The 24,323-nt window shown below is 43.5% G+C and overlaps 1 protein-coding gene and 1 long non-coding RNA gene across 3 annotated transcripts in view; both read right to left on the reverse strand.

Moving 5' to 3' along the window:
- OCA2 (OCA2 melanosomal transmembrane protein) overlaps positions 1-24,323 on the reverse strand; it is an 809,946-nt gene that overhangs the window by 43,607 nt on the left and 742,016 nt on the right. The gene's annotated exons all lie outside the window — the stretch shown is intronic.
- On the reverse strand, positions 18,963-20,763 carry LOC138672200 (uncharacterized). The gene is made up of 2 exons (XR_011319637.1): positions 20,672-20,763; positions 18,963-19,065 (listed from the first exon to the last, which is right to left on the reverse strand). It is a non-coding gene; the product is annotated as an uncharacterized lncRNA (long non-coding RNA).

A 24,323-nucleotide genomic window follows, 5' to 3' on the forward strand; every position in this document is an offset into this window, starting at 1 on the left:
GTCTAGCAGACTCGAGGTAAATCAAATTCTTATGATCGGTCAAGACCACAATACGGTGCTTAGCTCCTTCAAGCCAATGTCGCCACGCCTCAAACGCCCACTTCATAGCCAACAACTCCCGATTGCCAACATCATAATTGCGTTCAGCAAGCGAAAATTTACGGGAAAAGAAGGCAGACGGTTTCATTAAGGAACCAACAGGATCCCTCTGAGACAAAGCGGCCCCTGCCCCAATCTCAGAAGCGTCAACCTCAACCTGAAACGGAAGAGAAACATCCGGTTGGCGCAACACAGAAGCAGAAGTAAATCGACGTTTAAGCTCCTGAAAGGCAGAGACAGCAGCAGAGGACAAATTAGCCAGATCAGCACCTTTCTTCGTCAAATCTGTCAAGGGTTTAACCACGCTAGAAAAATTAGCAATGAAACGGTGATAAAAATTTGCAAAACCCAAAAATTTCTGAAGGCTCTTCACGGATGTGGGCTGAATCCAATCATGAATGGCCTGAACCTTAACCGGATCCATCTCTATAGACGAGGGAGAAAAAATGAAGTCCAAAAAAGAGACTTTCTGCACCCCAAAGAGACACTTAGACCCCTTCACAAACAGGGCATTGTCACGAAGGATCTGAAATACCATCCTGACCTGTTGCACATGAGACTCCCAGTCATCGGAAAAAATCAAAATATCGTCCAAATATACAATCAAGAATTTATCAAGATAAGTCCGAAAAATATCATGCATTAAGGACTGAAAAACAGGTGGAGCATTAGAGAGTCCGAATGGCATCACAAGGTATTCAAAATGGCCTTCGGGCATGTTAAACGCAGTTTTCCATTCATCATCCTGCTTAATACGAACAAGATTATATGCCCCTTGAAGGTCAATCTTAGTAAACCAACTAGCTCCCTTAATCCTAGCAAACAAATCGGAAAGCAAAGGTAAAGGGTATTGAAACTTGACCGTGATTTTATTCAAGAGGCGATAATCTATACAGGGTCTCAAGGAACCATCTTTTTTAGCAACAAAAAAGAACCCTGCTCCCAACGGTGAAGAAGATGGTCGAATATGCCCTTTCTCCAAAGACTCTTTAATATAGCTCCGCATGGCGATATGTTCAGGCACAGATAGGTTGAAAAGTCGACCCTTAGGAAACTTACAGCCTGGAATCAAGTCAATAGCACAATCACAATCCCTGAGCGGTGGAAGAAAACTGGACTTGGGCTCATCGAATACATCCTGAAAATCAGACAAAAACTCTGGAATCTCAGAAGGTGAAGAAGAGGAGATTGACATCAAAGGAACATCATTATGAATCCCCTGACAACCCCAACTAGTCACAGACATGGATTTCCAGTCCAACACAGGATTATGTACCTGCAACCACGGAAAACCCAGCACGACAACATCATGCAAGTTATGCAACACCAGAAATCGACAATCTTCCTGATGGGCTGGCGCCATGCGCATGGTTACCGGTGTCCAAAACTGGGGCTTATTTTTAGCCAAGGGTGTAGCATCAATGCCCCTTAAAGGAATAGGGTTCTGCAAAGGCTGCAAGGGTAAACCACAACGCTTGGCAAATTCAAAATCCATTAAATTCAAGGCGGCACCTGAATCCACAAACGCCATGACAGAAAATGATGACAATGAGCAGATCAAGGACACAGATAATAAAAATTTAGGTTGTACAGTACTGATGATAATTGAACTGGCGATCCTCTTAGTCCGCTTAGGGCAGACAGAAATGACATGAGAAGCATCGCCACAATAAAAACACAACCTATTTTGACGTCTGAAACCTTGTCGTTCCGTTCTAGACAGAAATCTATCACATTGCATAGGCTCAGGAATTTGCTCTGAAGAGAACGCCACAGCGCGCACAGTTCTGCGCTCCCGCAGGCGTCGGTCAATCTGAATGGCCAGACATAGATTCACTCACACCGGAAGGCGTGGGAAACCCCACCATAACATCTTTAACGGATTCAGAAAGCCCCCTTCTGAAAATTGCCGCTAAAGCGTCATTATTCCATTTAGTCAACACTGACCATTTTCTGAATTTCTGACAATACAATTCTGCCGCCTCTTGACCCTGAGACAGGGCCAACAAGGTCTTCTCAGCTTGATCCACAGAATTAGGCTCATCATATAATAGTCCTAAAGCCTGAAAAAAGGAATCAATATTAAGCAAAGCCGGATTTCCAGATTCCAGAGAAAACGCCCACTCCTGCGGATCGCCACGCAGCAGTGAAATAACGATTTTTACCTGCTGACTGGAATCACCAGAGGAACGAGGTCTCAGGGCAAAAAAAAGTTTACAGTTGTTTTTGAAACTCAAAAATTTAGACCTGTCACCAGAAAATAAATCAGGAGTAGGAATCTTTGGTTCTAAAGCAGGAGTCTGAAAAATATACTCACAAATACCTTGCACCTTAGCAGCATTCTGGTCTACACGAGAAGCTAAATCCTGAACATTCATGCTTGCACCAGGCTCCTCAGTCACCCAGATATTAAGAGGGAGGAGAACACAAAATAGACTGGAGAAAAAAAAATGGCTCAAGAGCTTCCTTCCCTTCTTCTGAGATGCATTTAACTCATTGTTGGCCAGTTGTACTGTTATGATCCGGTGACTTTGGAGCTGCATGAGAACTTTCACTGGAGATGGTGGCCACTGTACTGACCGCAATCCTAAACTTAACACTACTAGACGTAGCCGTGGAGTGTACCTAACACATCTAGACACCTCGTCACAGCCGGAGAACTAATTACCCCTAAAGATGGAAAGAGGAATACTATCTTGCCTCAGAGAAAATCCCCAAAGGATAGACAGCCCCCCACAAATATTGGCGGTGAGTCGGAGAGGAAAAAACACACACAGGCAGAAAACAGAATTTAGCACAGGAGGCCACACTAGCTAAATAGGACAGAATAGGACAGAGTTCTGTGCGGTAAGTAAAAAACCCTTCAAAAACATCCACTGCAGAAATAACAAAAATACCTACATCTAACTAATAGATGTAAGAGCGTAAATCTGCAACTCCAGTGAATCCTACAATCAGAGCAGGAATAAAACTGAAACCAGCACACAGCAGTGTGCCACAGATACAAAGAACCAAACACTTATCTTTGCAGAATTTGGCAGCAGGCAGGAGAAGCCAGAAAGTGAACCATCACTTCACAAGAAACATTGACAACTGGAAAGGGCTAATGAATCCTGCACACTTAAATATCCCAGTCCGAACAGCAATTAGCATATACAACTGGCCAAGACTGTGACTCAGACAACTGCATTCCCACCTACAACCACTGGAGGGCACCCAAGAGCAGAATTCACAACACTTTGGCCACTGGGTATGCTGAGTCCAGTTGGGACATTGTCTTTGCAGGTGGCCCAGCTGACGGCAGGTGTGGCATCGCGCCCCTGGGGAACTGTGGTAGGCCGGGTTTCTAGCTGGGCCCCCTACAATCTTCGGTGGCTTGGGGCCCTCCAGGTCCATGGGCGGACCACTAGTGACCATCTTTGATCCTGACAACTGAGGCCTTCTGGCGTCATGATGTTCATCGGCCACACGAGCGGCTTCCTCAAGAGTCATTGGCCGCCTGTCCCGAAGCCATTCCTGTGTCTCGGGGTTTAGTCCATTAAAGAATCGTTTTAACAAGAAGAGCTGGAGGACGTCCTCCTTAGTGGTTGCTTGGCTCCCTTGTACCCACTGTAGCAGTGACCGCTGTAATTTACAGGCCCATTCAGCGTGGGTATCGGTTACTCGTTTTATAAGTCCGCGGAACTTTTGGTGGTATGCCTCTGGTGTCAGCGCATATCGGGCCAAGATCACTTCTTTGATCCGCTCATAGTCCATACAGTCCTCATTAGGTACCGTGCGATAAGCGTCCGCTGCCCGGCCTGTCAGCTTGCTGGCCAGAATCTGAACCCGTTCCTCCGGCTTCACTTGATGAAGGGCACACTGCCGCTCAAAGTCCTGCAGAAAGCCATCAATGTTTTCCTCTGCCTCCCCCAACTGTCGGAAGGCATTATACTGGATCTTTTTGTGGCTTACTGTTGAAGGTACCTGGGCGGAAGCCAGAGCTCCCCCTGCTCACTGACTCTCCTCTCTCCGCTCTGCCATCTCCATCTTGGCCAGCTCCACTTTGGTCCGCTCTGCCATCTCCATCTTGGCTAGCTCTATCCTGGTCCGCTCGGCCATCTTTTCCTTCAGATCAGTACGCACATCAGCCATCACCTCTCGTATGATCTCTACTGCAGGGTTTGGGCCATAGAACGTCAGTCTGTTCTTTACCTCCCTCTGGAATTCAGTCTCCTCCACGTTCACATTGGGGGGCGCTGCACTGTCGTGTTCCATGATGGCTGCTATCAAATCTGCTTTTGTTTTGTTGCTGGCGATTAACCCTCAGGCTTCCACCAGATCTTTTAATGTAGTCCTCTTTAACTTCTGGTGGTTGTCTTCCATTCATTCCTTTCCTCCTGTAGAAGGGGTATCAGATCCCGCTGTCTGCCACCAGTGTAACGGGGTCTAACAAGCTGGGGTACCTCTTTCAGTACCAGCCCGTGTTTCAGGCGGTCCACTCTGCTTTTGCTGGATTCTAAATGAAGGACGCTGGCTGGAATTCCTTGATTATGTGAGAGCATATAAAAGCTGACTGCTACCCCACGTATTTCCAGTCTAAAAGAACTCACTTTATTTACAGCACACAGAATATATAACACAGATACACAGGGCAGGCCAATAGAAAAAGCAGGCCAGGCATACATTACAATAGCCGCAGGGGGCCGGAGCCTGCTGATATTTACTGGGGGAATTACAAAGGTGGGGGAGGACAGAAGGGGGATATCTTGTCCTCTCTGCCCAGGGGCGCAGCCTGTGGACTGATGCATTTCACATGGAACCTATTATACATAATATATACTGCATAACATTCTTGGTGCTGGGGGTTCTGTAACACCCATATTGCCAGATTGGTAGCCCTGGAAATGTTGTCTTTTCGACTTGTGGGAACTGAATCTTTCCGTGACCTCCAGATGCTGTGTCAGCCGCTTGGGACTCGATTACTATCTGACACTATTTTTCCCGGTGTGCTATCAATGCATTATATAAGCAGCTGAGCTACACAATATCAGCTGTGCTCTGGCCAATGCAGTCACAGGGAAGGTCTACCTTACCACAGACACGTGGACAAGTTCTTGTGGACAGGGACGCTACATTTCACTTATGGTACACTGGCTGAACCTGGTGGAGTTTGGGACAGAGTCAGAGGCTGGGACATCACACATCTTACCCACATGAAAAGTAGCGGGCCCAACTTCCATCAGTGTTTCAACTCTCCTTGTATTACAGTTTCTGTCTCCCCTCCTCACCGAAAGTAGCTTCCCCATCACTCCCTATCTCTGCTGAAGCTCATCTTTTTAGGTGATGAAGCGCACAACACACACGAGCTGTTGAAAATGATAAAAGAACAGACCAGTCAGTGGCTCTCCCAGCTGAACCTCCAACCAGGTCTGGTTGTGTGTCATAATGGGTGTAACTTGGTGGTCGCTTTAAAGCTCGGCAAGCGAATAAACACATTCCATGAATGACCCACGTGCTGAACTTAGTTATACAGTGTTTTTCAAAACACACCCGGACTTGCTGGACCTTCTTGCCAAGGTACGGCGTGTCAGCGTACATTTTCTTAAGTCATCTCAGGTTTTCGGCGGACTAGCTTTGTAATAACACTAATAATTTTTATTTCTATAGCGCCAATGTATTCCGCAGCACTTTACATTTTAGAGGGGGCTTGTACAGACAATAGACATTACAGAATAACAATCACAAAAACAGATACCAAGAGGAATGAAGGCCCTGCTCGCAAGCTTACAATCTATGAAGAAATAGGGAAGACACAAAAGGTGGATGGTAACAATTGCTTTCATTGTCCTGACCAGTCATAATGTAAGAAATCGGGTGTTCATGTAATGGTGCATGAACTGGTTACCAACCAGTTTGTGCAAAAGTACAGACACAGAGGGCTATTAAATACATAAAGTGTGTGAGAGCAAGATACAAGGATCCTGGTTATGAAGAAAACTTTAAACAGGCAGCACAGGGATAGTTAGATAAATGTGTTGAGGTGGTAGGCGGATTATATGTTGGCAAGGCTTAGTGAGCAGCAGAGAACAGTGTCTGAATTCCAACTTCTCAATGCACTTTGGAGTAACACTTAGCCCCCACACAACTGCCGAGTGGGTGTGGATTGATGACATTTCTGAGGCTCTTCAAAACAAGGAGACATTTGCTTCTCATGTTGGTGACAGACGTGCCATTTTCAGTGCATGTATGCCAGAGTGCTGTTGTGGAAGACTTGTTAAAACGATTACCCTCAGACAACACTGCTGGCAGAGGTACCGGCTTTTTTCACCCACAAGTATTACAGGGGAGGGCCATGCAGGTGCAACTCAGGAGGAGGGAAATGTCCAACAAATGACACATTTTTATGAGACCATCACATCAGCAAGGGCTATCTGTGGGAATAACTATGATGAGGAAGAAGAAGTTGACCAAGATGTTGAAGGACTACTTAAGTGACCATACCAGCATCCTTCCTTATTCTTCAGTGACCCCTAACTATTAGGTGTCCAAGCTCCACATTTGGCCCAATCTCTTCTCCTACACCTTGGAGGTGCTGCCATGCCCTGCTGCAAGTGTAGAACAGAAATCAAAACAAATATAACAAAATATCCAGGCTGAGAGGGACTATAGCCCTGCTCCCTGCGTGAATGCATGTTTGCGGCCAATTATGGTAATGGGTGTACTACTCCCAGAACATATGAAAAACTAGAGGACATGGAGTACAATGAACACCAAGAGATTGAAAAGATGAAACAATCATTTTATTAATGCACTTAAAAATCTATAGTACAAGCCCTATCACAGGGCAAAATGCAAAGAGGAAAAGATACAAGGAACCTGCTAGCACAGCAAGCTATCTGGACCAACAATGTAACGTATACACGGATAAGTATAGCAAATCCCGAAACGGGGGAGGGGGAGGGAAGGTATAATCCAAATAGATCTAACATCCAGGTTCTATGCATAGACTCCTATAGACACTGCCATAAACAATAGGATCCCCAGACCCCCTAAAAGTCCCAATGGGATGCCATCACTCACCCATAGTCAATAGTATTCAAGGTCCTCCTGCTGTGACCCCTGCTGCAAGTGTGTTGTCTGAGCAGGTTTTTAGCTTGGCTGGTGCAATCATAACGGATAGGTGCACATGCCTGTCTATGGAAAAAGCAGACAGGCTGACTCTTCTAAAATTGAACAAGGGCTGGATTTCCTCTGACTTTGTAAGCTCTATGGATGACAGCAACATGTTTTGCTTGAAAAGTTGTCTTAACATCCATCCCTTACCATCCAAACTCATTTTGTTCAAGATATCACCTCCTCCTCCTGCTTCTCCAACAAGTACTTAGTGGTCATGTATGTATACCCCACATGGCTAATGTTTTGTATATTGTGAAAGTTTGGCACATTGTGCAATGATTAAACTTGTATTGCCTGTTGCTGACACATTACAACAGTGGTGTAAAGAAGATTATTGACCATGCTAAATTGTCACTTTAGATTATTCGTACCCAGATTGCACCTGTCGCACAACTGCTAAATAAAGAAATGCTGTTTATTTAGAACAATAGAAAGTTATTTTTTTTTTAAATTGGCTTGCTGACACTCCAAATGTGGAGTAATGAAGATTATTGCTCCTGCTAAATTGTCACGTATGATTATCTCTACCCAGATTGCCAGTCACACAACTGCTAGACAAATGTAAGGGTTTTTTAAGTGGGAAAATAATCTTCCCAATCTTCAGCTCTTAAAAGAGCTTTTTGGAATAAATAACACTCACTATAACTTTCTATCACTGTCCCTATGCTCCTTTTACTGTCTCTACTCTTACACCACATTCTCGCTATGCTGTGTCCAGCTGCAATGTGCGCAAGATGGCACCGGCAGCGTTAGAATAGTCCTTATGATGCTGGAAGGCCAGCCAATCACAGTAATGCCACACCAAAAAAGGCATTGGGATTACTGTGATTGGCAGGCCAGCCCAGCATGTTCATTGGCTACAAATAAAGTGCTGAACATGCTGCATGGGTCACTCAAATATACCGAGGCAAATACCTAATTACTTGCCGAGTAACGAATAGCCCGAATACCGTACTATTCCTGAGAGTCACAAATAGTGCTGAATGTATTCGCTGATCACTACTAATTTTATGAAAACCTTTGGCTTTTCTGAGAAAATAAAACATGGCTACAATCACACAGAAATGCTAACTGTGGTTCAGGCCTCATTAATCTTATGAAAGGTTCCAATTAAGGATATATTTTAACATTTTTGGTTTAATGTGTGTAAATGCCAATAATAATCAAATACATAAATATCGTATAGCAAGAGGAGAGCAATATATAAACAGTATTACTGCAAATACATTTATCTCCAGTATACAATGGCAACTTTAATAGGTGCAGGGGTTGCAAATGCACATGGGCCCTGGAGACTAGAGGGCCCCATATGAAAAGATGATTACTATTAAAAACGTGTTCATTGCGGGCCCCATTGGACCTGTTGCATTGGAGCCCATTGTTTTTAAAGGTGCGCCACTGTAAGTACACCAGAACTGTAAAGAAACTTTGTGTTCTTTCTGGCTATAATACTGCTGGCTGCAACCAAAGCATCCCTGATCTACCTTGCATGTAGTATGACAAAATATTACTCAGATATGCTCCTTAGCTATGGGCAATGGATTCAGACAGCCTTCTTCCATAGGAGGAACTGATCATCAGAATAATAATGGCTGTGTTCTCTGCAACATTTCTAAAAAATTTACTTAGTCTATAGCATTTTCTTCATATTTCTGCAAAATAGTGATGACAAATGCAGTATATTTCCTGTTTCACTTTGTTATTAATTTCTTGGCTTATTTTCCTTTATTTATTAAATCAAACATTGCCGTTAAAACCTCTAAGAGTCTAAGGGATTGTTATCAATGTTTTACAGAAAGACAAGTTTAGGTAAAGTTTAGAGGAATTTCTTCATTTTTTCTAGGTAAATTTACACTCGTGGGATGATAAGTAAGTGCTATTAGCATGGTCCTACAAGATAGTGTTCATGCCTCATAAAAGTTTACTGCGGGAAGACAAAAGCTACTAAACTGAGCATCAATTGATGTCTTAAAATGAGCTTTGAGTGCAAAAGTAAGAGCAGGGATGTTTCATTTACTTTTACTTTAACAATATAAATATTTAAATAGAGCTAGCACAGGCAAGAATGTGGATACTGCAATTAAGACGTTTTTTGGTTTTCCGCTGCTAATGCATAAGTGACACTGACAAAAGGCATTGGAGTGTAACTAGCCCAATCGAGTCATCGCAGCTTGCAATTTCATTTTGTTACTTAAAGCTCTGCCAGTTCTGATTTAGCATTGTTAAAATAATTTGATGAACCACACTCCTGATTGCTTATCAAAGAGCACACAGCTGAATTCATGAAAATTCATAGGTAATGTTGAATAATGATAACAAATTGCATTTATGGGTTATTGAACTTTGGATGATCGCTAGGAGCACATTTATGTACAACTCAAATTTCGAATTGACAGTTTGCATTCCTGATACTAATATTCCATCCAGTGCTTTCCAAAAATGAATGTTTATTTCAATAGAAATCTATAGTTAGTATTAGGACATTACATCTGAATAGTTCTCCTCTTACAGAAGTGTAATTTTTACTGTATTTTAGCAGTAATACATTCGCTTAAGATATCTTAACCTGGCTAATCACTGTGGTTTAATGTATTTTCCTCTAAAGAAAACTAGATTTTGTTTCTACTATAAGGCTACATTCACATGACCATATAAAAAAAATAGTTCAGAAAAGTATGTCTTACAGGTTCTTCTCACAAAATTAGAATATCATCAAAAAGTTAATTTATTTCGGTTCTTCAATACAAAAAGTGAAACTCATTATATAAAGTCATTACAAACAGAGTGATCTATTTCAAGTGTTTACTTCTGTTAATGTTGATGATTATGGCTTATAGCCAATAAAAATTCAAAAGTCATTATCTCAGTAAATTAGAATAATTAACAAAAAACACCTGCAAAGGCTTCCTGTTATGGCTGGCAATCAGGCAACACAGCGTGCAGTAATCAGCGCACATACAGAGATCTGGCAATAACCAAAAACAATAGGACGAGCTCTGAGACGTGGAATCTCTGTAGACTGCAGAACCTGATCTATCCTCACACAACTATAAGCAGCAGTGGATTGCGCCTAACAACTACCTATGCAACTCGGCACTGCCTGAGGAGCTGACTAGCCTGAAGATAGAAATACAAGCCTGACTTACCTCAGAGAAATACCCCAAAGGAATAGGCAGCCCCCCACATATAATGACTGTTAGCAAGATGAAAAGACAAACGTAGGAATGAAATAGATTCAGCAAAGTGAGGCCCGATATTCTAGACAGAGCGAGGATAGCAAGAGAACTATGCAGTCTACAAAAAACCCTAAAACGAAAACCACGCAAAGGGGCAAAAAGACCCACCGTGCCGAACTAACAGCACGGCGGTGCACCCCTCTGCTTCTCAGAGCTTCCAGCAAAAGACAATAGCAAGCTGGACAGAAAAAAACAGAAAACAAACTAGAAGCACTTATCTAGCAGAGCAGCAGGCCCAAGGAAAGATGCAGTAGCTCAGATCCAACACTGGAACATTGACAAGGAGCAAGGAAGACAGACTCAGGTGGAGCTAAATAGCAAGGCAGCCAACGAGCTCACCAAAACACCTGAGGGAGGAAGCCCAGAGACTGCAATACCACTTGTGACCACAGAAGTGAACTCAGCCACAGAATTCACAACAGTACCCCCCCCCTTGAGGAGGGGTCACCGAACCCTCACCAGAACCCCCAGGCCGACCAGGATGAGCCACATGAAAGGCACGAACAAGATCTGGGGCATGGACATCAGAGGCAAAAACCCAGGAATTATCTTCCTGAGCATAACCCTTCCATTTGACCAGATACTGGAGTTTCCGTCTAGAGACACGAGAATCCAAAATCTTCTCCACAATATACTCCAATTCCCCCTCCACCAAAACAGGGGCAGGAGGCTCCACAGATGGAACCATAGGTGCCACGTATCTCCTCAACAACGACCTATGGAATACATTATGTATGGAAAAGGAGTCTGGGAGGGTCAGACGAAAAGACACCGGATTGAGAATCTCAGAAATCCTATACGGACCAATAAAACGAGGTTTAAATTTAGGAGAGGAAACCTTCATAGGAATATGACGAGAAGATAACCAAACCAAATCCCCAACACGAAGTCGGGGTCCCACACGGCGTCTGCGATTAGCGAAAAGCTGAGCCTTCTCCTGGGACAAGGTCAAATTGTCCACTACCTGAGTCCAGATCTGCTGCAACCTGTCCACCACAGAATCCACACCAGGACAGTCCGAAGACTCAACCTGTCCTGAAGAGAAACGAGGATGGAACCCAGAATTGCAGAAAAATGGAGAGACCAAGGTAGCCGAGCTGGCCCGATTATTAAGGGCGAACTCAGCCAACGGCAAAAATGACACCCAATCATCCTGGTCAGCGGAAACAAAACATCTCAGATATGTTTCCAAGGTCTGATTGGTTCGTTCGGTCTGGCCATTAGTCTGAGGATGGAAGGCCGAGGAGAAAGATAGGTCAATGCCCATCCTACCACAAAAGGCTCGCCAGAACCTCGAGACAAACTGGGAACCTCTGTCAGAAACAATATTCTCAGGAATGCCATGTAAACGAACCACATGCTGGAAGAACAAAGGCACCAAATCAGAGGAGGAAGGCAATTTAACCAAGGGCACCAGATGGACCATTTTAGAAAAGCGATCACAGACCACCCAAATGACCGACATTTTTTGAGAAACGGGAAGGTCAGAAATGAAATCCATCGAAATATGTGTCCAAGGCCTCTTCGGGACCGGCAAGGGCAAAAGCAACCCACTGGCACGTGAACAGCAGGGCTTAGCCCTAGCACAAATTCCACAGGACTGCACAAAAGCACGCACATCCCGTGACAGAGATGGCCACCAGAAGGATCTAGCAACCAACTCCCTGGTACCAAAGATTCCTGGATGACCGGCCAGCACCGAACAATGAAGTTCAGAGATAACTTTACTAGTCCACCTATCAGGGACGAACAGTTTCTCGGCCGGACAACGATCAGGTTTATTAGCCTGAAATTTCTGCAACACTCTCCGCAAATCAGGGGAGATGGCAGACACAATGACTCCTTCCTTGAGGATACTCGCCGGCTCAGATAACCCCGGAGAGTCGGGCACAAAACTCCTAGACAGAGCATCCGCCTTCACATTTTTAGAGCCCGGAAGGTATGAAATCACAAAATCAAAACGAGCAAAAAATAACGACCAACGGGCCTGTCTAGGATTCAAGCGCTTGGCAGACTCGAGATAAGTCAAGTTCTTATGATCAGTCAATACCACCACGCGATGCTTAGCACCCTCAAGCCAATGACGCCACTCCTCGAATGCCCACTTCATGGCCAGCAACTCTCGGTTGCCCACATCATAATTACGCTCAGCAGCAGAAAATTTCCTGGAAAAGAAAGCACATGGTTTGAACACTGAGCAACCAGAACCTCTCTGTGACAAAACCGCCCCTGCACCAATCTCAGAAGCATCAACCTCGACCTGGAACGGAAGAGAAACATCAGGTTGACACAACACAGGGGCACAGCAAAAACGACGCTTCAACTCCTGAAAAGCTTCCACGGCAGCAGAAGACCAATTAACCAAATCAGCACCCTTCTTGGTCAAATCGGTCAATGGTCTGGCAATGCTAGAAAAATTACAGATGAAGCGACGATAAAAATTAGCAAAGCCCAGGAATTTCTGCAGACTTTTTAGAGATGTCGGCTGAGTCCAATCCTGGATGGCCTGAACCTTAACCGGATCCATCTCGATAGTAGAAGGGGAAAAGATGAACCCCAAAAATGAAACTTTCTGCACACCGAAGAGACACTTTGATCCCTTCACGAACAAGGAATTAGCACGCAGTACCTGGAAAACCATTCTGACTTGCTTCACATGAGACTCCCAATCATCTGAGAAGATCAAAATGTCATCCAAGTAAACAATCAAGAATTTATCCAGATACTCACGGAAAATGTCATGCATAAAAGACTGAAAAACAGATGGAGCATTGGCAAGTCCGAACGGCATCACCAGATACTCAAAATGACCCTCGGGCGTATTAAATGCCGTTTTCCATTCATCTCCCTGCCTGATTCTCACCAGATTATACGCACCACGAAGATCAATCTTAGTAAACCAACTAGCCCCCTTAATCCGAGCAAACAAGTCAGAAATCAATGGCAAGGGATACTGAAACTTAACAGTGATCTTATTAAGAAGGCGGTAATCAATACACGGTCTTAGCGAACCATCCTTCTTGGCTACAAAAAAGAACCCTGCTCCCAATGGTGACGACGATGGGCGAATATGTCCCTTCTCCAGGGACTCCTTCACATAACTGCGCATAGCGGTGTGTTCAGGTACGGACAAATTAAATAAACGACCCTTAGGGAATTTACTACCAGGAATCAAATCGATAGCACAATCACAATTCCTATGCGGAGGTAGGGCATCAGACTTGGACTCTTCAAATACATCCTGAAAGTCCGACAAGAACTCTGGGATGTCAGAAGGAATGGATGACGAAATAGACAAAAATGGAACATCACCATGTACTCCCTGACAACCCCAGCTGGTTACCGACAGAGTTCCAATCCAATACTGGATTATGGGTTTGTAGCCATGGCAACCCCAACACGACCACATCATGCAAATTATGCAGTACCAGAAAGCGAATAACTTCCTGATGTGCAGGAGCCATGCACATGGTCAGCTGGGCCCAGTACTGAGGCTTATTCTTGGCCAAAGGTGTAGCATCAATTCCTCTCAACGGAATAGGACACCGCAAAGGCTCCAAGAAAAATCCACAACGTTTAGCATAATCCAAATCCATCAGATTCAGGGCAGCGCCTGAATCCACAAACGCCATGACAGAATACGATGACAAAGAGCACATTAAGGTAATGGACAAAAGGAATTTGGACTGTACAGTACCAATAACGGCAGAGCTATCGAACTGCCTAGTGCGTTTAGGACAATTAGAAATAGCATGAGTAGAATCACCACAATAGAAACACAGTCTGTTCAGACGTCTGTGTTCTTGCCGTTCTACTTTAGTCATAGTCCTGTCGCACTGCATAGGCTCAGGTTTACTCTCAGGCAGTACCGCCAGATGGTGCACAGATTTACGCTCGCGCAAGCGACGACCGATCTGAATGGCCAAGGACATAGACTCATTCAAACCAGCAGGCATAGGAAATGCCACCATTACATCCTTAAGAGCTTCAGAGAGACCCTTTCTGAACAAAGCCGCTAGTGCAGATTCATTCCACAGAGTGAGTACTGACCATTTCCTAAATTTCTGACAATATACTTCTACATCATCCTGACCCTGGCATAAAGCCAGCAGATTTTTCTCAGCCTGATCCACTGAATTAGGCTCATCGTAAAGCAATCCGAGCGCCAGGAAAAATGCATCAACATTACTCAATGCAGAATCTCCTGGTGCAAGAGAAAACGCCCAGTCCTGTGGGTCGCCGCGCAAAAAAGAAATAATAATCAAAACCTGTTGAATAGGATTACCAGAAGAATGAGGTTTCAAGGCCAATAATAGCTTACAATTATTTCTGAAGCTCAGGAACTTAGTTCTGTCACCAAAAAACAAATCAGGAATCGGAATTCTTGGTTCTAGCATCGATTTCTGATCAATAGTATCTTGAATCTTTTGTACATTTACAACGAGATTATCCATTGAGGAGCACAGAGCCTGAATATCCATGTCCACAGCTGTGTCCTGAAGCACTCTAATGTCTAGGGGAAAAAAAAGACTGAAGACAGAGCTAAGAAAAAAAAATGATGTCAGGATTTCTTTTTTCCCTCTATTGGGAATCATTGGTGTGGCTCCTTGTACTGTTATGGCTGGCAATCAGGCAACACAGCGTGCAGTAATCAGCGCACATACAGAGATCTGGCAATAACCAAAAACAATAGGACGAGCTCTGAGACGTGGAATCTCTGTAGACTGCAGAACCTGATCTATCCTCACACAACTATAAGCAGCAGTGGATTGCGCCTAACAACTTCCTATGCAACTCGGCACTGCCTGAGGAGCTGACTAGCCTGAAGATAGAAATACAAGCCTGACTTACCTCAGAGAAATACCCCAAAGGAATAGGCAGCCCCCCACATATAATGACTGTTAGCAAGATGAAAAGACAAACGTAGGAATGAAATAGATTCAGCAAAGTGAGGCCCGATATTCTAGACAGAGCGAGGATAGCAAGAGAACTATGCAGTCTACAAAAAACCCTAAAACGAAAACCACGCAAAGGGGCAAAAAGACCCACCGTGCCAAACTAACAGCACGGCGGTGCACCCCTCTGCTTCTCAGAGCTTCCAGCAAAAGACAATAGCAAGCTGGACAGAAAAAACAGAAAACAAACTAGAAGCACTTATCTAGCAGAGCAGCAGGCCCAAGGAAAGATGCAGTAGCTCAGATCCAACACTGGAACATTGACAAGGAGCAAGGAAGACAGACTCAGGTGGAGCTAAATAGCAAGGCAGCCAACGAGCTCACCAAAACACCTGAGGGAGGAAGCCCAGAGACTGCAATACCACTTGTGACCACAGAAGTGAACTCAGCCACAGAATTCACAACAGCTTCCTAAGCATTTAAAAATGGCCCTTAGTCTGTTTTAGTAGGATCCACAATCATGGGGAAGACTGCAGACTTGACAGATGTCCAAAAGGCAGTCATTGACACACTCCACAAGAAGGGTAAGCCAAAAAAGACCATAAAATTTCACTTTTATTTCTATTAATTAAAATAAATTATATACAAAGGGTATAAACCATTTTGTCCCTAATCTGTCTCAAAAGCCTGCAGTTATTTTATGCAGTATTCCTGCTAGTTTATGTTTATAAAGTGTATAGCTCCCGTTATGCTACTAAATATTGGCAGAATAGGACAACAAATATTTTTCACCAGTGTCCCCCTGGAGCTACCCCGTGGTGCTAATTTTTTATGTTTTTTTACATATAAAGTGGGGAAAATACGGTAAGTATTTGAAATGCTGCCAATTTTGCACGTTTTCCCAACAAAAGAGAATCAAGGTTTGTAATTTTTATTCTAGGTACACTTCAACTGTTAAAGATAGAATCTAAAATTAAAAACCAGAAATCACATTGTATGATTTTTAAAGTAATTGAATTCATTACCTGTATAAAAGACACCTGTTCACACACTCAACCCTCTCCACCATGGCCAAGAACAAAATTGTCTAAGGACACCAGGGACAAAACTCTAGACCTGCTGGGATGGGCTACAGGACAATAGGCAAGCAGCTTGGCGAGAAGGCAAAAACTGTAGGCGGAATTATTAGAAAATAGAAGAAACACGAGATGACTGTCAATCTTCCTTGGTCTGGGGTTCCATGCAAGATCTCTTCTCATGGGGTAAGGATGATTCTAAAAAAGGTCAAGAAATAGGTCAAGTACTACATGGGAATACTTTCATGGGTGTGTCAGAGGCTGCAGACCATTGCTTTGCATCTGACTGCAGAAGGTCTCAGCAGTTTGCTTTGCAGAATTCTTCTTGGTCCTTCTGACTCTAGAACCCAGTGGCAGCCTTCCCCATCTCTAGTTGACACACCTGGAGTGGGATGTTTATAAATCCCAGGTTGCTGCTGGGAGTTGCCAGTGATATTTCCATTTCCATGTTGAGGCTTGGAGCTTTAGAAGTCGGCTATCTTCCTCTTTGGTGTTTGGATGATGTCTGTGTCTCTCTCTGAGTCTACTCAAGCTAAGTGTTCCCCTTGTTTGTGTATCCCATCTGTCTTTAGTGGTGGTAGTTGGGATTGACTAGTGCACATCCTGTCCTTCCACTGATGAAGACAGATGCCGAAATGCGCATCGTTGTAGGGCGCATCCAGGGGATGTCTTTCACACAAGCAACAGGTAATTATCTTGCGGCCTCATGTGTGACTTATTATAAGTTGGCAGCACAGAATTGTATGTATGTCTGCACCAGCACTTTATTTACTGTACCTATGTATCTTTACATATAGATATACCTGTCACACCACCTTTTCATTGATTCTTATTCCCTCTGTGGCATTTATATATGAAAATAATTATTGGGCTATATGAATTTGCCTTTAATTAAATACTTCAATCAATCTATTTTCATGTGTTACCACAGTACATTGTAATCTTTTTTTGTCGTCCCCTGGTATAGTGCCCTTTTTTGGTATTTTGTTCCCCCCTACCCTATGTTGTTCTATATCCTCAATAAATACTACTGTTTAGCAAAGTATTGGGCATTACTTTGGTTCTTTTGTTCTCATTTCTTTGCTTGTAATAGCTGAGTTGTCCTTCACATTGTCCATTTGGTATACATAGGGCTGATGGTTGAGAATTTTTCCCTTTTTTGATTTTTTTTCTGATTTATTTATTTATATGTATACCTTGCCTTTAGATTTGTACTTTTTCTGTTCATCCCTATTCAGGGCTTACAGCCAGAATCAGGCAGGGGTTAGGTATCCTGCTCAGAGATAGGTGCAGAACCTATATTGAGATAATTAGGGAAGACACTTAGTCTTTATTACACTGCATGACAAGCACCTTGTCAATGACCTGAAGAAAGCCGAGACCACAATCTTAAAGGGAAGGTGCCATAAAAAAAAAAAAAATTTCAGAAATTGTAAAAATGTAAAGAATTAATGATTACATTTTCTTAAAAAATATTATCATTTGTTTATAATTTAGTAAAATATGAAAAATAATTTGAAAAGTTTTGGAATTTCCACTTTTCAACACTAGGGGGAGCAGCTGCTGAAATTTCAGAAAAACCTAGTGTACAAATAGCTCACATTACAGCACTGCAGTAATTATGGGCGGAGTCTGCTGACATGTGTGATGTCTCCTCCCCTTCTGGGTGTTTGCTAAGGGATTAGAGAGGATGAGATTCAGGGACCCAGTGAGCAGCCATTTTGTTGGTGACTGCAGAGTATGGCTGCCGTCACACTATCAGTATTTGGTCAGTATTTTACCTCAGTATTTGTAAGCCAAAACCAGGAGTGGAACAAATAGAGGAAAAGTATAATAGAAACATATGCACCACTTCTGCATTTATCACCCACTCCTGGATTTGGCTTACAAATACTGAGGTAAAATACTGACCAAATACTGAGCGTGGACGGCAAACCTTAGGCTACTTTCACACTAGCGATTTTGGCTGTACGGTGCAATGCGTCATTCAGGAGAAAAAACGCATCCTGCAAAGTTGTCTGCAGGATGCGTTTTTCCCCATAGACTAACATTACCGACGCATGTAACGTTTGTGCGTCGAGTCCACCATTTTCGACCGCGCATGCACGGCCGAAACTCCGCCCCCTCATGCCCAGACCTTACAATGGGGCAACGGAAGCGTCGCAAGACTGCTTCCGCTGCCCACGTCGGGCATTTCTTTCACAGCATGCGTCAGTACGACGCACTGTGAAAGGCCCGTACCGACGCTAGTGTGAAAGCAGCCTTATACTGACAAGTAGACAGTCACCATGGCAGGCAGCAAGGATTCTGGGAGATATGTGGTGGAGGGAGCAGGGTGACAGCAGCACAGAGTATTTCACGAGAGCAGTGTGCTGGTCTATACGGGCCCCCTGTTTGGTGCGCGGAGCAGCCAGGGATTATACATAGAGCGCTGTCTTATACACACCTGGATGGACTGTCTGCTCCACAGAAATCCAGGAAGCATTTCTGAGGATTGATGGCCTGTTCTGATCCAGACTTTGCATGCAGACCCCATTCCCCTCCTCAGATCCTGTCCTGGCGATGTGTGAAAGCAAGGCGACAGGCACAGTCGGGGTGACGCTGGGAAGGAAATGTAGCCATATAGTAACAATAAAAATGAGACCCCTCTCTTCAGCTGCCTCACCAGCCTTCCCCTGACTACACCTAACTGGAGGTCATGCTGTCCCCTCTATTTCCCCAGACCCGCGTGCAGGTGCTCAGCCAGAACCACCCTAGAATGGGTCCGCTTTCTGAATATAATACTGACATACAGATCACACATAATACCGCCATGTAGATCACACATAAAACCACCATATAATTCTCACATAATACTGCCACATAGATAGATCACACATAATCCCACAATACAGTTCTCATATAATCCCGTCATATAGTTCTTATATTATTGCGCCATACTGATCAAACATAATACAACCATACATATTACATATAATACTGTCATATAGATCACACATAATGCCATCATACAGGTCACACATAATAATTAGCGGCATCAAGTGTGGTCTATATGGCAGCATTATGTAAAAAATATACATTATATGGTGGCATCATGTTTGATCTATATGGCAGCAGTATGCAAAAAATATATATATGGCAACATTACGTTCCGTCCATATTACAGTATTATGTAATAGATATATCTGGCGGCATTATGTATGACCTATATGGCAGTATTATGTAATAAATATATATGGCGGTATATTTATGTAAAGGCAGGAAAGTTGTGAGCTATGCCCTTCTGTGACCCCCACAATTATTATTTTTTTTTTTTTTTGGGGGGGGGGGCAATTAGACCTTATGCTATGTCGCCCTATGATTTGTATGTACGCCCCTGGGGACGATCCTCACAGCTTGTCCTGAAAGACAGCAGGCTTGGGGTGTCGGTGAGATTGAGGTGGGTTTCAGGGAGCAGGAGATGGGTGTCAGGGGGCATGGGGTGGGTCAGTGAGCTTAGGGTGGGTGTCAGGGCTCAGTCTCAGTCTTTCCTCTTCTGCTCCCTGGATCACTAGTCTCAGACCACCTGCCCTCTGCTCTGCACTGTATAGTAGGACGATCAGGCAGGAGACCTGAGGAGCTGCAGGACTACAACACTTAGGAGCTCAGTCCTGGCATGCTGGGACTTGTAGTGACACAGCAGCTAGAGCTTGCTGAGTGTCATCACCCCCTGGGTCTGCTTCCTTGTGCCAACCATAGCCCAAATGTTAGAACACTATTACTGTGCCAACCATAGCCCACCTCTTTACACTGTGCAGACCTCCCACCTGATCCATAGGTGAAGCCCCCAGGCTGCTGCCTGCCTGCACACTGATCCCCCTGCACCATGCACAGCTGCAGGCAGGGAAGGGTTAACCATTACAGGCCAGCCTGGGTGCCGCCCCTTGTAACCAGGAGGGATCCCCTGCTGCAGAGAATCATGGGGCTTCAGACTCCAGGCTGCAATCTACAGGGACAGTCACTGTGTGGGGTGATGAAGTGTTGCCACAGATCAGTGCTGCACACATAACGCTCCATGTACAGGGGGACACACTGCTGCTGCTGGGGGATTTCCTGCCCCTGGACTGAGGGAGGAAGCTTTCAGCAACACAGGGCAGGTCGGCAGTGATCGCAGCCTGTACTGTAATAAGTACAGGCTGTGATCACTGCTAATGCTGCAGATACTTACCCCAAACCCTCGCTCCCAGCAGCTTCTCCTCAACATCTTCTGTCCTCGCAGCCCACAGCAAACAAAATGGCCGCGATCTCCTCTCACAGCTCCTCTCACAGCTGTGATGTAGCAGCCCAGTGGGCGTGTCCAGGTCACAGCTGAGAGGCAGGAGAAGCGGCCTCAATGTAAGAGATGCGGTCGGGTCCGACTGTTGGCTCCTATGTCCATGTGTGCCGTAAGTGAGGAGTGTAAGTGTCGTTCCCAGACACACACACCCCCACTAGTCAAAATGGCAGCCCCCAGTGGCACACACAAATGTCAATAAATAAAAAACTACTAAAGTAGTTAATTTAATTTTGTATTAAAAATAATTGATTGTATAATCAATAATTATTAATACAAAAATTAAAATCACGGCACCTTCCCTTTAAACATTAGCGAAAGTAACACACTATGCTGTCATGGATTAAAATCTTGCAGGGCATGCAAGGTTCTCCTATCCACGTCAGCAGATGTCAAGGCTCGTTTGAAGTTTGCCCTTGACTATCTGGATAATCCAGAGGAGGCATGAAAGAAGATCATGTAGTCAGATGAGACCAAAATAGAACTTTTTGGTAGCAACTCCACTCGCCATGTTTGGTGGAAGAATAAGGATGAGTGTAAGGTTCTCAGACTCTGACATATCTGCTGTTATTTTTAGTTGAAACTTAGTTTTCCCATTGGCCATTTTGCTTTCTGTCCTGTTGCATCTACCTTGCCTTCAATCAGTATGCTGTTCTCAGTTTCTAGGTTTACTCTCTGTTCTCTGCCACTTGCCCTTTTAAGCAGCATCAGCTATTTAATCAGTGCTTCTGAAGCAAGTCTGCAGTTAGTCTGTGACCTGGCTCCTGGAAGTCTTGGACTTATTATTCCATCCATCTCCTACTTTGGATCCTTGGAACACATGTGGACTCAGGAATCCCTCTGCTTGCCATCAACATTTGCAAGGGAAGAAAAAGAGACTTTTAACCTATTTCTGTGACATATGCTGAATTTAAGGGTTTATTCTCAATGCTGCCCAGTAACAGCCCCAAAACTTGAAAGATGTGGAGAAGATTTTTATGGAGGAGTGGACCAAAATCCCTCCTGCAGAACTACAAGAAATGATAACAGAACCAGGCAACATATTTGACACAGGAGGGAGATTAAAGCACTAAGTAGTGCAGAAAAAAAAACCACCAGAGCAAAGAACCAACTCCATAGAGACCATAGGGAAGGAGTACAAACGGAGCATATAGGTAATTAAACAATTAATATTTTATTGAATAGATTTTATAAAGCATAAGGTGCATGCAGTGTACAACTTTCAATATTAAATAAAGTGCTTAATAATGATTAAAAAGGGAAGCGGGTATCCCCCGGTGTAAGCTGCCCATGTGGCCAGTATGCACGGTTTCAGAGAGAAAGTGCTGCCAAAAGTAAATATACCACATACGCCAGTGAGTATAATAAACCCCACAGCACAAAATCAGCAAATGTAAGAAGCAGCGCTTACCAATACCGGACAGCAGGGCAGGGAACACCGGGAGGATCCACCAGCTCAGAACTAAACCTAGAACCTAAGAACTACAAGAAATGTCTGACCTCTGTAATTGCAAACAAAGGTTTCTGTACCACATATTAAGTTCTGTTTTTCTATTGTATTAAATACTTATTTCATGCAATAAAATGCAAATTAATTATGTAAATATACACTGATTTTCTGTTAATTTGGTTTGTTTATTTTTAAGATTCTGTCTCTCAGAGTTTAAGTGTAGCTATGATAAAACTACAGACTTCTACATTCTTTGTAGGTGGGAAAACGTGCAAAATTGGCAGTGTATCAAATACTTATTTTCTCCACTGTATGAAAAAAGGAAACATTAAATTCAACATGTCTTTCTTTTTCCTTTCAGTGCATCAAAAATATTGAGTTATTGCCTACCTTGGTCTAATTTGTGGACCAAAACTGGCAAAAAAAAATTAGGTAGGACACAGGAGCCATCTGTGTGCAGTTAGTTTTTCAAATCCAAATGGACAAAATGACACATACTAATGGATGACCAATAATAAAAAAAAAAATCAGTACATTGAAGAACAGTCCATTTTTTACAGACTTAAAAAAAATCGCCATGCCTTTGGCAAGAAGTGGACCCTAAAGCAAAGCCAGGTAGTACTGGGATAAATCCTAGGACTGCAAGAATACATTTTGATGCACCTGGCTAGCTTTGACTAAGAACTAGGAAATGGGTTCACCTTATGTCAATCTGCTGGATGTTGAGCAGAGTGGAGTGTGTTGAATTGGTGAGTTACCAGCAAAAATGTGAGCTGAAGCCTGTTCAGTAATAACTGTGCAAGGAGATGAACTCTTCTATTTGGCATTGGAAGCTGCTGGATCTCAGGCTGAAGGGAATACAGAGATTGATTGGATTGTACATCTTTGGTGTATAAAGTCTGCTCTGGGAGAAATGACTAGTTTGTTCAGGTGAGCCCACACTGACATATATGTGCCTGCTAAATTAACTATTTGCTGTTATACCTTTTTGCCCAAAATGGGCTGTTTTGATTATGAATCCCTTGTGATGTTTTATGAATGCATAAAACTGCATGTTTAGACCAAACTGCAGTGCCTGTGTGAATGCTACCTAATGCCTACCAGAGAGCGTGAATCCCTACAACCTCCATCACCTGCTGAACACATTTATGAAGTAGAGGGAAACCAGAATATAAAACCTGTCTCATTTATACAATTTATGTATTAAAAAAAAAAGAATAAATCATCTCTAATTTAGGGATTACAGCAACACTGCCCATTCAAGACTGAAGTGGGCTGAAGCCAGACTTTACAGTACCTCAATCTTTGCAACAGTAGTGTGAGACATTGCTTTGCTATTGGGAGAATCCATCGATTGGGGAAAGGAGAAGGAGTGTGCAGCATGGAAAAACCGGAGCAATCTGTGCACTTACCTCCCTGACACAATGCATAAGAATGGATTGTAGCAGCCTTCTTTATGCATTTTGGCTGTGACTGTTTTTGTACAGTATGTAGTGTGACTAAGATTAACCCTTTACAGATGGCTACAAATTGACCCTTTATACACAGTTATGTGCTCTTCTTGTTGCTGTGTTCAGTCAGTACCATTTTACAGCTTGTACCATCCTGAGAAAATAATTTCACCAGATTTTGAGTGGACTAGTAAAATTCAAGTAAATCCACTGTCCCTGCAATACTTAAGGAAATCATCTTCTCTGCTATCTATCTTATATTTTCATCTGCTTTCATTTTTATGCTTTTTTTTTCTCATGACGAGTAGAACCTTTGAATTGGATGTCATGCTCATTAAAAAAGTATTTCCCTCCATTCATTTTAAAAGGGGTTGTCCAAACTAAAACTACAAGTCTTCAGTCATTATGTGAATACAAAAGTGATCCTCACGTGATTCTCGGACTTGACACGGAGAGCAGCGGTCATGTGACTGCAAGAATGTGATATGCATATTCCCAGCCACATTCTGACTAGACAGGCATGACCTTGCTCAATGCAAGTGTATTAAGCGAGGCAAGAAAACAGTCTAGTTTGAATTTGACCGGGAGTATGCATATTGTATACTTGCGGTCATATCACTGCAGCTTTCGGTGCTGGAGAATCCTC

The sequence above is a fragment of the Ranitomeya imitator genome, chromosome 3, assembly GCF_032444005.1.
Source record: "Ranitomeya imitator isolate aRanImi1 chromosome 3, aRanImi1.pri, whole genome shotgun sequence".
Classification (NCBI taxonomy): Eukaryota; Metazoa; Chordata; class Amphibia; order Anura; family Dendrobatidae; genus Ranitomeya; species Ranitomeya imitator.